The sequence below is a fragment of the Mchenga conophoros genome, linkage group LG3 (assembly GCF_057382185.1).
Source record: "Mchenga conophoros isolate Kocher_MC1m ecotype Shallow Benthic linkage group LG3, M_conophoros_male_GT1.1, whole genome shotgun sequence".
In the NCBI taxonomy this organism is placed as follows: domain Eukaryota; kingdom Metazoa; phylum Chordata; class Actinopteri; order Cichliformes; family Cichlidae; genus Mchenga; species Mchenga conophoros.
The window spans coordinates 80,991,555-81,002,493 of NC_140528.1; positions in this window are offsets into that span (position 1 = coordinate 80,991,555).

Genomic DNA, 10,939 nt, shown 5'->3' on the forward strand with positions numbered 1-10,939 from the left:
GGATCTGGGATGCGGGGCCTCCCTGCTGCTGCGGAGCCTGGGGCGGTCTGCTTGCTTCCACCCCGGGGGAAAGTGTAACATCTCCTGGGTCTAGGTGCCGTTTCCCCCTCCAGGGACGAGGGTACCTGGACCTGGGGTATAGAGTTTGTTTGGGGAGTGTGATTATTTGTACATTGTCCATGTATGTCTATCCCTACATTGGGTGAGTGCTGAGTATATTTGTATATGTGTGCATGAGGGTGGGAATGCATGTTTGTGTCTGTGTGTGCCTGTTTGTCTGTGTTTATATGTCAGGTCGGGTCTTACACTCCACCTCTCTGGGAACTCCCAGGCCCTGAAAGGCCTATCTCCCCTCACCACACTGCCTGCCGGTAACTGATGCCCTCAGTGGTCGGTGGGTTGGTGGTTCTTGGTGTCCGGGGCTGGGCGCTCAGGTATGTACCAGCTCACTCCCGGTGACTACTTGGCAGGGCCTGGTGCCTGTTGCTCGGTCAGGCCTCTTCCGGGGAAAATGGGGCCCTCGGGCCTCCGGCCTCTGGGCCTGCGGCTCGGTTCACTCTGGCACAACTGGCTGCCGGCAGAGCCTGCGGGCACGCATATCAACAAAATGATAAAACTCCAGCAGAGGCATGTTTTACTCGCAGCCATCTTCCAGAAAGGCATTATAAATAATTGAGAAAGTAATTTAGTTATGGTTGCTTCACCAGCATTTGCTGCTGGCTGAAAAGACTGTAACTTTTCAAGAATGGAGAAAGGCAGCTTTGTTTGCAGCAAGTAAGGTCAAGGTGTGCAAAGTTCCCTCTGAGCAAGTAAATCCTTCAATTAAAGGAAAAATTTTAAAATCACTCTAATGAGAGGTTAACTAAGAGCAAATGATAATGAGCTGCTTAAAAGGCAAATAATCTTTTAGGCTTAATTACTTGTTGCTTGAAGAAACTATTAAATGAGCAGCTGTGATTTGAAAACTCGCAAAGCAAAAAAGATTTGTCACCAACGTGAGGTTACACTTCCATCGCCAGGGAAGAGACTTCTGTGAACACCACAGCCTCCAGTTTAGAGAACAACTCGGGGTTGCTGTGGTTCAGCAGATCGAGCAAGAAATCTACTAAGCAGGTGGTTAGGGGTTCAATCTCTTGCTGTTCCAGTCTGCATGCTAAAGTGCAAGATACTGAACTACAAGTTGCTCTGTGATGTTTTCAAGTAAGCTGTGTAAAGCACTTTGCACCTTTGAGTAGAAAAGCACTACATAAGAACTTCTCTGTTGTCTTGAGATGATCAACATTTGTTCAATGGCTTGTCTGCAGAACTAAATACACAAATGAGGAGCTGGTTTATTTAAAAAATAATTAGTTCTTCTGTGCATCCCAAGACACCTGATGGGATTTTTGTTGACAGAGATAAGAAAGAAGCTGCCACATTTCACTTTTGGTTTTCATCAGGTGTTATTCTGGTCAGAGCTACATTTTCACCCATGGAGGGGCATTTTTACCTTGGAGTCTTTATTGGGTTTGGGAACCTTGTCATGGTTTAGGGTTTGCCTGGATTTCTTCTGTGGGCTTTCAGCTTTCCCCCCCTGCAGCTGACTATGGGTGGCTCTTGCTCCGAGCTTCACCCAGTGCTGGAGCCTTCCCTGTTCACGCTTCTTGCTCATCATGCTTGTGGACCATCTGGTGATCAGTGACCATCAGATTTGCATCAATCATCATGGTAATCAGGCTACACTAGCTCTCAGAGATTGCTCGATTGCTATTCCTGCACTAAAATCTTCTTTCTTTGTCTTCATACCCTTGAATTACATGTTGAGCAACTCATCTAAGAGAAAAACTTATCCCAGGATTGACAAGATGGTCTGTATTTAATGAAAAGGGAACTAAGGGAAGTTACCTGCCAGTCGCACCTGCCTGTCCTTCCTCCGGTGCTCCAAGTTATCTGAGGAACCCAGTGCAGTCTCTAGAAAACAGCAAGAAGCATGATTAAAGTTTTCTAATTACACCTCAGAATATTGTGTAAATAAACTTGCTGACAACAGTCTGTCTTGTTGTTGGGTTGTGAATTTAGGGTCCAAAACTTTAGAGCCAACTTAGGCTCATGTCAAGCCTAATGTTTGTGACATCGAGCATTAATACTTGCAGAGCAAAAGCCTTGTAGCTGTTCCTTTAAATGCACTGGAAATTCTAGGAAAAACACTTATTTACTCTTTTCTTGGTGAGAGAGCTAAACGTTGTTATAAATAACAATTTGTCCTCAGTGACTTGCCTGGTTAAAGAAAATAGATTAACCCCAGCTGAGGCTACTTGTGTGAAAACCTCTAAATCACAACACTCATGGCAGGGATTTAATATGTCCTCAACAAGAGCCAACTCAGTGAATATCGCTGTACTAACTAATTAACAAATCTATAAGCCATGTGAGAGGACAATAAGCCACAAAATCCATAAAATCATGAACCTCACTATGTTGTGCAAGAGCACTTTTCAAGTACTGCTCAAAGTACATTTGTGCATGACAGAGAGAGACACCAAATGTGTGAGCTGTGAGGACACTGTTACATGCCCACAAAGTCCACAATAGGAAGTCAGTGGCAGGTTTGTCAGTGTGACAATCCAGGTGTGCTTCTAGCTGTATTTGTATAGCAAATGAGGCAGCACGAGGTGGGAATAAAGTAAATATTCTTCACAGTTTAAAAGACAACGCCACCCTGGGGATTTCACCCAGAGAATACTGGATGTAACACTAATCATCAAGAAGGCACTTAGGTTCGCTATACTCAGTACAGAGACAAGGTTCAATGATAAAACAGTTGGACAATTTATTAATAATTATTTAAAACAACATATAAAAGCACAATCATAAATATCAATGTACAAATATGCTTAAAAAAGGGTATTCAGAGCCGAGGCTTACCAGTGGAGGGGCAGGGATGCCACGCACAAACTTAAAAAAAAGAAAACTCACCAAGACACAAGTGCAGCACACTATCACACACTCACACTAATAAACTAAAAAAGGCATGTGTGGACACTCAAAGGATCCCACCACCAAGGCACCCTCGTCTCCTCCACGTCGGCATTCCGCATCTGGATAAAAGAAACAAAGAATTTTAATATATTACAACAAAACTAATATAACCCAACTGCAGGACCACACTGGTGATCTGCAGCTAGAAAAAGGGCCTCCCACCAGTGGCATAACAAAAATCAAAACAACAGAAAAACAACATACAATCTAGATAAAACTTTAAAATATGGAGCAGGCAGAATCGCTGTATTGCTCCAACTTGCCGTCTGCCCGACTATAAGTTAATCATCCAGTCAATCACTATGCACGCCAACCGACTCCCATAACCGGCATGCATATAGCCGCTGTCCACGCCAACGTCCACTTTAAAAAGCTGGCAGCAGCAGGAAAAGTAACCTCGCAACAGGAACAGACAGTAAAAGCAAAGCAGCAGCACTTCGGTTAGCGTAGCGTTCTGTAAAACTAAGGGCCACACTTCCTGCAAAGCATAATAAGTATTTACAATAAAAGAACAATAAAAGGCAGAGATCGTAACAAAACTGAATTACGTACTGAGTAAACAGCGTCATGAATCATGAATGGAGTGGCTCATAGCAGGCTTCTACAGCTACGACCTAAAAACAATACCTGTTTACGACCAAGTAAATGAGTAAACACCTACCAGCCACGATGGAGGCTTCAGAAGGGTAACCTGCAAATGATCTCTGCAACACCAAGGGAAGTCAGGTGACCAAGAAGGAGATCACAGGTAAGCGATCCAGGAATGCTCAAATGGCCATTATTTATACTAGCGCCTCCCTAATGTGCCAGGCCGAAAGTGGGCTGAACCGAGAAATAACATTCATCCTGCCACACAAACATTTATTTAGAACCTGGGACCATTTCGTGGCCTTTCCGTTTTTTAATTCCACGCCATTTCCACTGTGTTTAATGGAGTATAGCCAAATTTTCAAACATGTATTTTTTTCCCATTTTATTTTAAAATTTCAGTCTGAGTTTTTTAAATGAGCTTAAATGGCTGAATAAAAGGCATACATCCACTATCGAACCTCGTGGCCGATTTGTGCCCCATTGAAACCCATTATAAACGCTATTTTTCACTGTACAATTATTACCATTAACGTAGTGGCGATGGCTTAACTTTCACTTTCATTCTGGACTCAGGGCCTTAGAATTGTAATTTTTTATTTGGCCACCGGGTGGCGCCCTTGTTCCACATGTGACGCCTGCTGGAACATACACACCTTCTCCAGCGGCCTGCTCGAGACAGATACCCAGAAAAGGCAGACTAATTTCCCGCGTGCAGCAGCAGCTTGGCCCGCTGCTCGTTCCGGACCATTTTCTGCCCTTAGGATCGTTTGAGGGTGCATTAATTTTTTTTAATCAACAGGAAATGACGTATTTGTTTTCACGTGGTAGCGGAAGTGTGTGCTGCAGACACGGGAACCGAACCATATGCTCCGGCGCTGCGCGAAACACACCCGCGGCAGAGGCACTCCTCCCCGGGGGAGCAGGAGCAGCAGCGCCGCCTGGGGACATTTTCGGCTTCTGCAAAAAAAATTAAAAACGGATCGAAATTAATGTTGGTGCCAATCTTTTGTCCATCTAAAGGCCTAATTATAATAACAATAAAATATTACTTCAAATGTTTTTTTTGGAAAATATTTTATGTTTTATGTTTTATGTTTTTGGGGCAAAAAAAGCAGTGCGCTCATGTGACGAAACCGGGATATAAAGGGTTAAAATCCGCGAAATGTAATTAAAACTTGACATGAATATTTCAAGGAGAAGTAGGTCTAAAAGATTGGCTAATTTAAAGTGGAATAAAATATTAATATATAAATTTTTTATAGCACTTTTTGGGCGTGGTCGATAGTGTGCATTTTATGAAATGCGCTCCTGGAAAAAAAATAAAAGGCGATCGAAATGACTGTTGGTGCCAATCTTTAGTCCATCTAAAGGCCTAATTATAATAACAAACAAATATTACTTCAAATGTTTTTTTTGGAAAATATTTAGTTTTTTTGTTTTTTGGGGCTAAAAAAACAGGGCGCTCATGTAATAAAACTGGGATTTAAAGGGTTAAAACAATGAAAATATAATTAAAACTTGACATGGATATTTTAAGCAGAAGTAGTTTTAAAAGATTGACTAATTTAAAGTAGAAAAAAATATTGATATATAACATTTTTAGAGCACTTTTGGGGCGGGACCATTTTTGGTCCCGAGGTTCACGAAAGGATGGGATTTTGAGGTTCTACCAAAGGTTAAACAAATATTAGAACATTTGTATTCTGGGATGATGAACTTGAACAGCAAAGTTTGCAGTGAAAAGAAGAAGTCTGGAAACAAAAGTAAAGATCCCAAAAAGTCCTGCAAGAAGCTCAAACAGTGGCTGCATTAAACAGGCCTCGAGCCTATAGAGGGGTCCTTGATTATCTGGAAATCACCAATCAGTGAGGGAGAGCCTAGCTCGCTGGTGAGTGGTCACTGGGGATGAATCACAGTCACTCTGAAATTAATTGCTAAAGCCCAGTCATGCAGAACTGGAGACCAGTCAGTGACCTCCTTGGAGCCACAGGTCACCAGCAAGAAAACTATATCCCCCAACCTGTTGGTGCAACTTTTACTTTGAAAGCGAGAACAAATGGTGGGGAATATTTAATTTCTTATTGGTCTGTTAGGCCTTTAGAGTCCATAGTCTCCACTGAGGACTGTGTTGAGGCCTAAAGGAACATAATTAAGGGTGTCAATATTACAGTCATATCTGTGACATTTTGATAATCAAGCTAGCCATGCAGTGTTACAATAAGCTAATAGCCTCCTGCTAGACCCGATTTTCTATATATGGTCATGTCCACAATGCCTAATTCAAGGCTTCAAACTTCAATCAATTAACCACACTGTCAGCATCTCTCTTTTATATGGATTTGTTGCTAATGCTGTTGTTTTTGTTCCAGCATTTAGACATTTAGATAATATTCCCTAGCTTCGGCTAATCGTAAAAATGGCAACGAATAGTTCATTCAGCAACCATAAAAGAAAGCCTTGAGATGTGCCTCTGTCATCTTTTGGTTCCTTCCCACTTCTGTAGCTGATTTAGACATTATACTGTATGATATACTAGCTTATGTCTATAAACTTCTTAAGTTTAAAATCCCCTCCAAGAGCTCCTTGGTGTCCTTTTTGCCTTTGAAGTGTGTACAGAGAAGTCAGTTACATATGTGCTAAAATCTGGCACAGATAGATAATTTGTCAGGAACTGATGTCTTCAGCCGTAATGCAGACTGTCTGATACAAAGAAAGCCTCTAGAAAACAGAGGACATGCAGACAACCCTTGCAACTATTGCTGTCAGAATCCGGTTTCATAAATATGGCCTGCATGCGGGGTATATCACGAAACAGCCTTTGCTGTCCAACAAAAAATACAGTTTGCCCTTGAAGGCAAATAGCACGCTCAGGACAAATGGATCAGTAGAAATATATAGCTGCTTTTTGGGTGAAGAACTGTGAAGCACGGAGGTGAAAATGAAACTGTTTGGGGTGGCTTAGCTACCCGAGGGACTGGCCAGCTAGCAGCCACTGAGTCAGTTATGAATTCTGGATCATGTCAAAGAGTGCTTGAAAATATTGGGAAGCTATCTGTCTGAAAATTGAAGTTGAACCTGAAATGGATCTTTCAACAGGATAACAATGCTAATCATGGTAGCAAATCCAGCAAGGAACAGCTCAGAAAGAAAAAGAAATGTGAAATGTTGTGAAGTATTATTATGGGTGCTACATGCATATAATACATGTCATTAATATATATATAAATCAACAAAAACCTTTAAAATTTAGGAAAATATTTCAGTTTCTTTAGGATGAACTTTTATTAATACAGGTTAGCCAAATTGATATATGTCATATGGTCAAAAAGTAAAATGTATTTCACAAGGTAAATCTTAAAACCTTAGAATACAATTGAAATTAAAAATGCTTTCTTTTATTATTCATATATATATTCATTTATTAATGAATTGTGTTTAATGAATTTAAACTTGTGTTTAAATGATCTGTGTTTTGAAAGATTCCAAAGTGGGTGAATATTCAATATGCTTCATTTCATTTTCTGCCCACTGTTGAGTGCTTTAATTAAGATATTTCAGCTTGCATCAGAAAACGTAACACTGTAAATTTGAAGTGTTTAATATCGAGCATTTTGCTCATGTGTTCTCCAGTATGTGGTCTTTTACCACATGTTTGGGTAGGCAGGCTATAATCTGAAAACAAACAACTCTTCTTATAATGATGTATAGAATTGCTTGACTTTTGACAGTTTGACTTCATGTTTAAAATTAACACTTGCAGCTTGAAAGAAGAAATGCTAATGTTAAAGTACTGTCAGATTTGCAAACAAGCTAAAAAAAACAACAGCAATCCAGTTAGCAAGTTAGAGGGACTTTTCAAAAAGCGATTCAATTGTAAAAAGTTAAAAAATGAAACACTGTACTTTATTGGCACCATCGAAATTTACTATACACAACACTGGCTTTGCTCATAGGCAGTGTTGGTCAAGTTACTTGAAAAAAGTAATCAGTAACTAATTACTGATTACTTACCCAAAAAAGTAATCCCGTTACTTTACTGATTACTTATTTTCAAAAAAAAAAAAAAAAGAGAATGGTAGATATTATTGCTTTAAAATAGCTGGCAGTCATCATTTCCAAACTAGTCATCCAGCCCACACACATATTTTTTTTCTTTGCATAAAGATTTGTCTGATAAACTGATTACAGACCATGATTTTTTTCTACCTATCTTTTATATTTCTTTCTCTGGCAGCAAATAGTTTAACATAACATGTTAATAAGCACTTACCAGGCCTGCTCAGATTGTGGATTGGGCCAGTCCAAGCGGCACATGCGGCCCACAGTACCATTATGCCTTGGGAAACACCGGATAGGGCACCATGATTAACAATGACACCACCCAGGTAGCAGCGATGACGCGATAGGCGTGAGATCGGGTCTGCCATGCACGGGATTTCAGTGGGTTACAGATGGCACTGTAACTTTCGATAGCAATGGCCACCAGGCTTAAGTTGGAGATGCTGACAGAGACTCCTGAAAGAGGAAAATAAATCAGACTAAGAAAACATTTGCAAAGCCAGAGAGACACATTGTTGCAAAATATACATTTTACATTCGTACTCCTCAATAGATAAATCATTTGATTATCCTTCAGTTTGGACTCTCCACAAGGTTCTCCGGGTGCCAGCCGGAGATACTGAAAAAAATCTGAACTGAACAAAAACACATAAAGTGAAAAAGTGGAAAAAGAAGGCAGACATATTTGTTCATTCATTTGACTGAAAACATGCTTTGCTCCTGACTTTTAAGTGGCACACCTGGCAAAATCATGTTAAAATTGCATTTAACATTTTGTATTGTTATGCTTAATTGGATTCCCTGTGTCCACAAGAGGAAAACATGAGAAAGAGAATATTACTTGAATTATTTTTTATGACACAACCTATCCCCTTGGATTATCTCACAAACTGTGCCATCACTATTACTCAGTATAACAAATATCAACCTGTTGGCAAGAAACATGTCCATGTACAGATGGCACATTTTGGAAATAGAGCAGTACTAAGCACATACATTTAAGTCTAATATTTGCTCATCTTTTAGTTAACACTAACAAACAAATTGATCAAACTGTTTAAACATGTCAAAAGCAGCTGTGACTATTTACAGAGCAGAAAAGTATGTGAAAGAACACACCCTTGCAATACAAGAGCCTCCCAGTTCAATAAATGTCAGGCTGCTCCATCAACAGTAGCAATGAATGTGGCCTAGTTTTCTATGGACCCAAACTGACTGATGGCAGCAGTTCAGCCACAGATCCAACAGGATACTTTTCAACGCTGTAACTAAGTGCCAAACATCGCCCAGATTAGGTTTAAATGTCTCTGCTATCTGGATATCAGTCAGACTAGAAAGCCAATTCAATTTGTGGGCTTTAAGCACACTTTTAGAGATGTGCATGCACTATGCACTTTAGACGTGAAGCATACAGAGCATAATTTATGCGATAGCAGTGTTAACAGTGTTAACAGTGATGCCATCTTCACTGCCTAGAGAGTGACATCGCTACCCAGACTGCATTCCAATGTAAGCAAGAATTGTAGCTTAGGAATGAAAGGACCTTTACAAGTCTAACAGGTTTTTGGTATGAGTTTTAAATAGCTAGTGTTAAAATCCAGGTTATGGTCACATTTTGTTTTAGACACATGGGAAACAGGAAAAAAGGCTAAAGGATGTTACATTTCAAATGAAGTCTTGTAACGAGTGAGAATCAGCTAAACTCAAACTTTACCACAAAGCCTAACCCAGGTCGCCTCAAGACGCCTTACATTGCAAGGTAGACCCTTTGACACAACAAAGAAAGGGATGCGACCCCCACGTGGGGGTGTGAGGGAGGCCTCCCATATTCAACGTGCTGGGACCTGATGAGTTTGTTGTTGTTGTTGTGTGTATGTGTGGCTGGCGGCTGAAAAGCTGCAACTGGGAAAAAAAGGGTGTCAAAAGTGTGAACTATGTGGTCGGGTCCGTCCTTACTGCCATAGACACAAACCAAGGCCAAGTTGAATTTGCATGTATTTGTATCCATAATCAGCTGAGGGGGAATGAAGTAACTTGTTGTGTGTCTGTGCTTGAAGTGTGAGTCCAGATGAGACAAATAGCACACGCACATACCTGAGTGTCACAAGCAGGAATAAATTCCCTGCGCTGATCATGTGTCGCTACGAGAGGCAGCAACCTCAGTCCTCCATTTCTCTGTCACGCAGCATATTAATCCCCATTTATTGTTCCTCCAGGACGGAAGAAGATATCCTGCCTAAACCCGGGCTTTACGTTATCACTCATGGGAGGAAGTCATTCTGCATTCTACTGTGAGCACGGTGCAACTCAATTTACAGAAACAATACTAAGCTTTTGAGTGATGGTCAGAAACTGTTTCCCTTCATCCTTTGGTGCAGGCTTTTCCTGCAAACCTGTGATTAAAAAAAATAAAACTGTGTTCCTTTCTATTGTGATAAGCTTTTATCTTATCAATGGTAAAAGATTAAGGATTTAAGTATATGTTGAGTGGAAAATGCAAGAATTGAAACCCCCAGAGGAAAAAAAAGGGGGAACAGCAAGGATAGTTGGTGTTGGATTTGGTGTGGATCTGATGGGAGCAGGGAGGAGCTGTATCTTATTCCTGCGCCACCAGAACAAAGGAGCTGACTGGTAAAGATAATCAAAAACAAAGAGAACATCAGCTGCACAAAAAGACGTCTGAATGCCTTTTCTGTTCCATGAGCTGTAGAAAAAAAGTATTTCAGCTCTTTGCAAGACGGGTAACTTTTTGATCGCTGCTTCACTTGCATGAAACCTGAAGGGATAACAAAGCTGCCCCTTGATAATCAGGCAATCATTAGTCCAACCAAATCAGTAAACCCAGTGCAGTAAAAATGTATTTTTCCCTTCCTGATTTCGTAGTTTCTTGGTATATTGGCGAAGCTCAGCCACAGCACCGGCTTACACTGATTGCAGAGAAAGGGAACACAGAAAGGGAGGAATGTTGTTCATTCATTCTTTCACTGCAAGGCAAAGAAGAGGTATAATCAAATAAACAATGCAATGAGTAGATGGAGAAAAACAAGTATTATTTATAAAGCACATTCAATGATGCATTAGAAAGCAAATATGTGTGTGTGTGTGTGTGTGTGTGTGTGTGTGTGTGTGTGTGTGTGTTATAGTTAAGTTAGAAATGAACGCATGGTTGGGGACCCTGCCAACAAACATGGAAGATGCAGGTTTTGGGAATGAATGACTGCAGGAGTGACACTTTCATATGTAGCCTGTAAACTGCATGAGGACTTGGGCT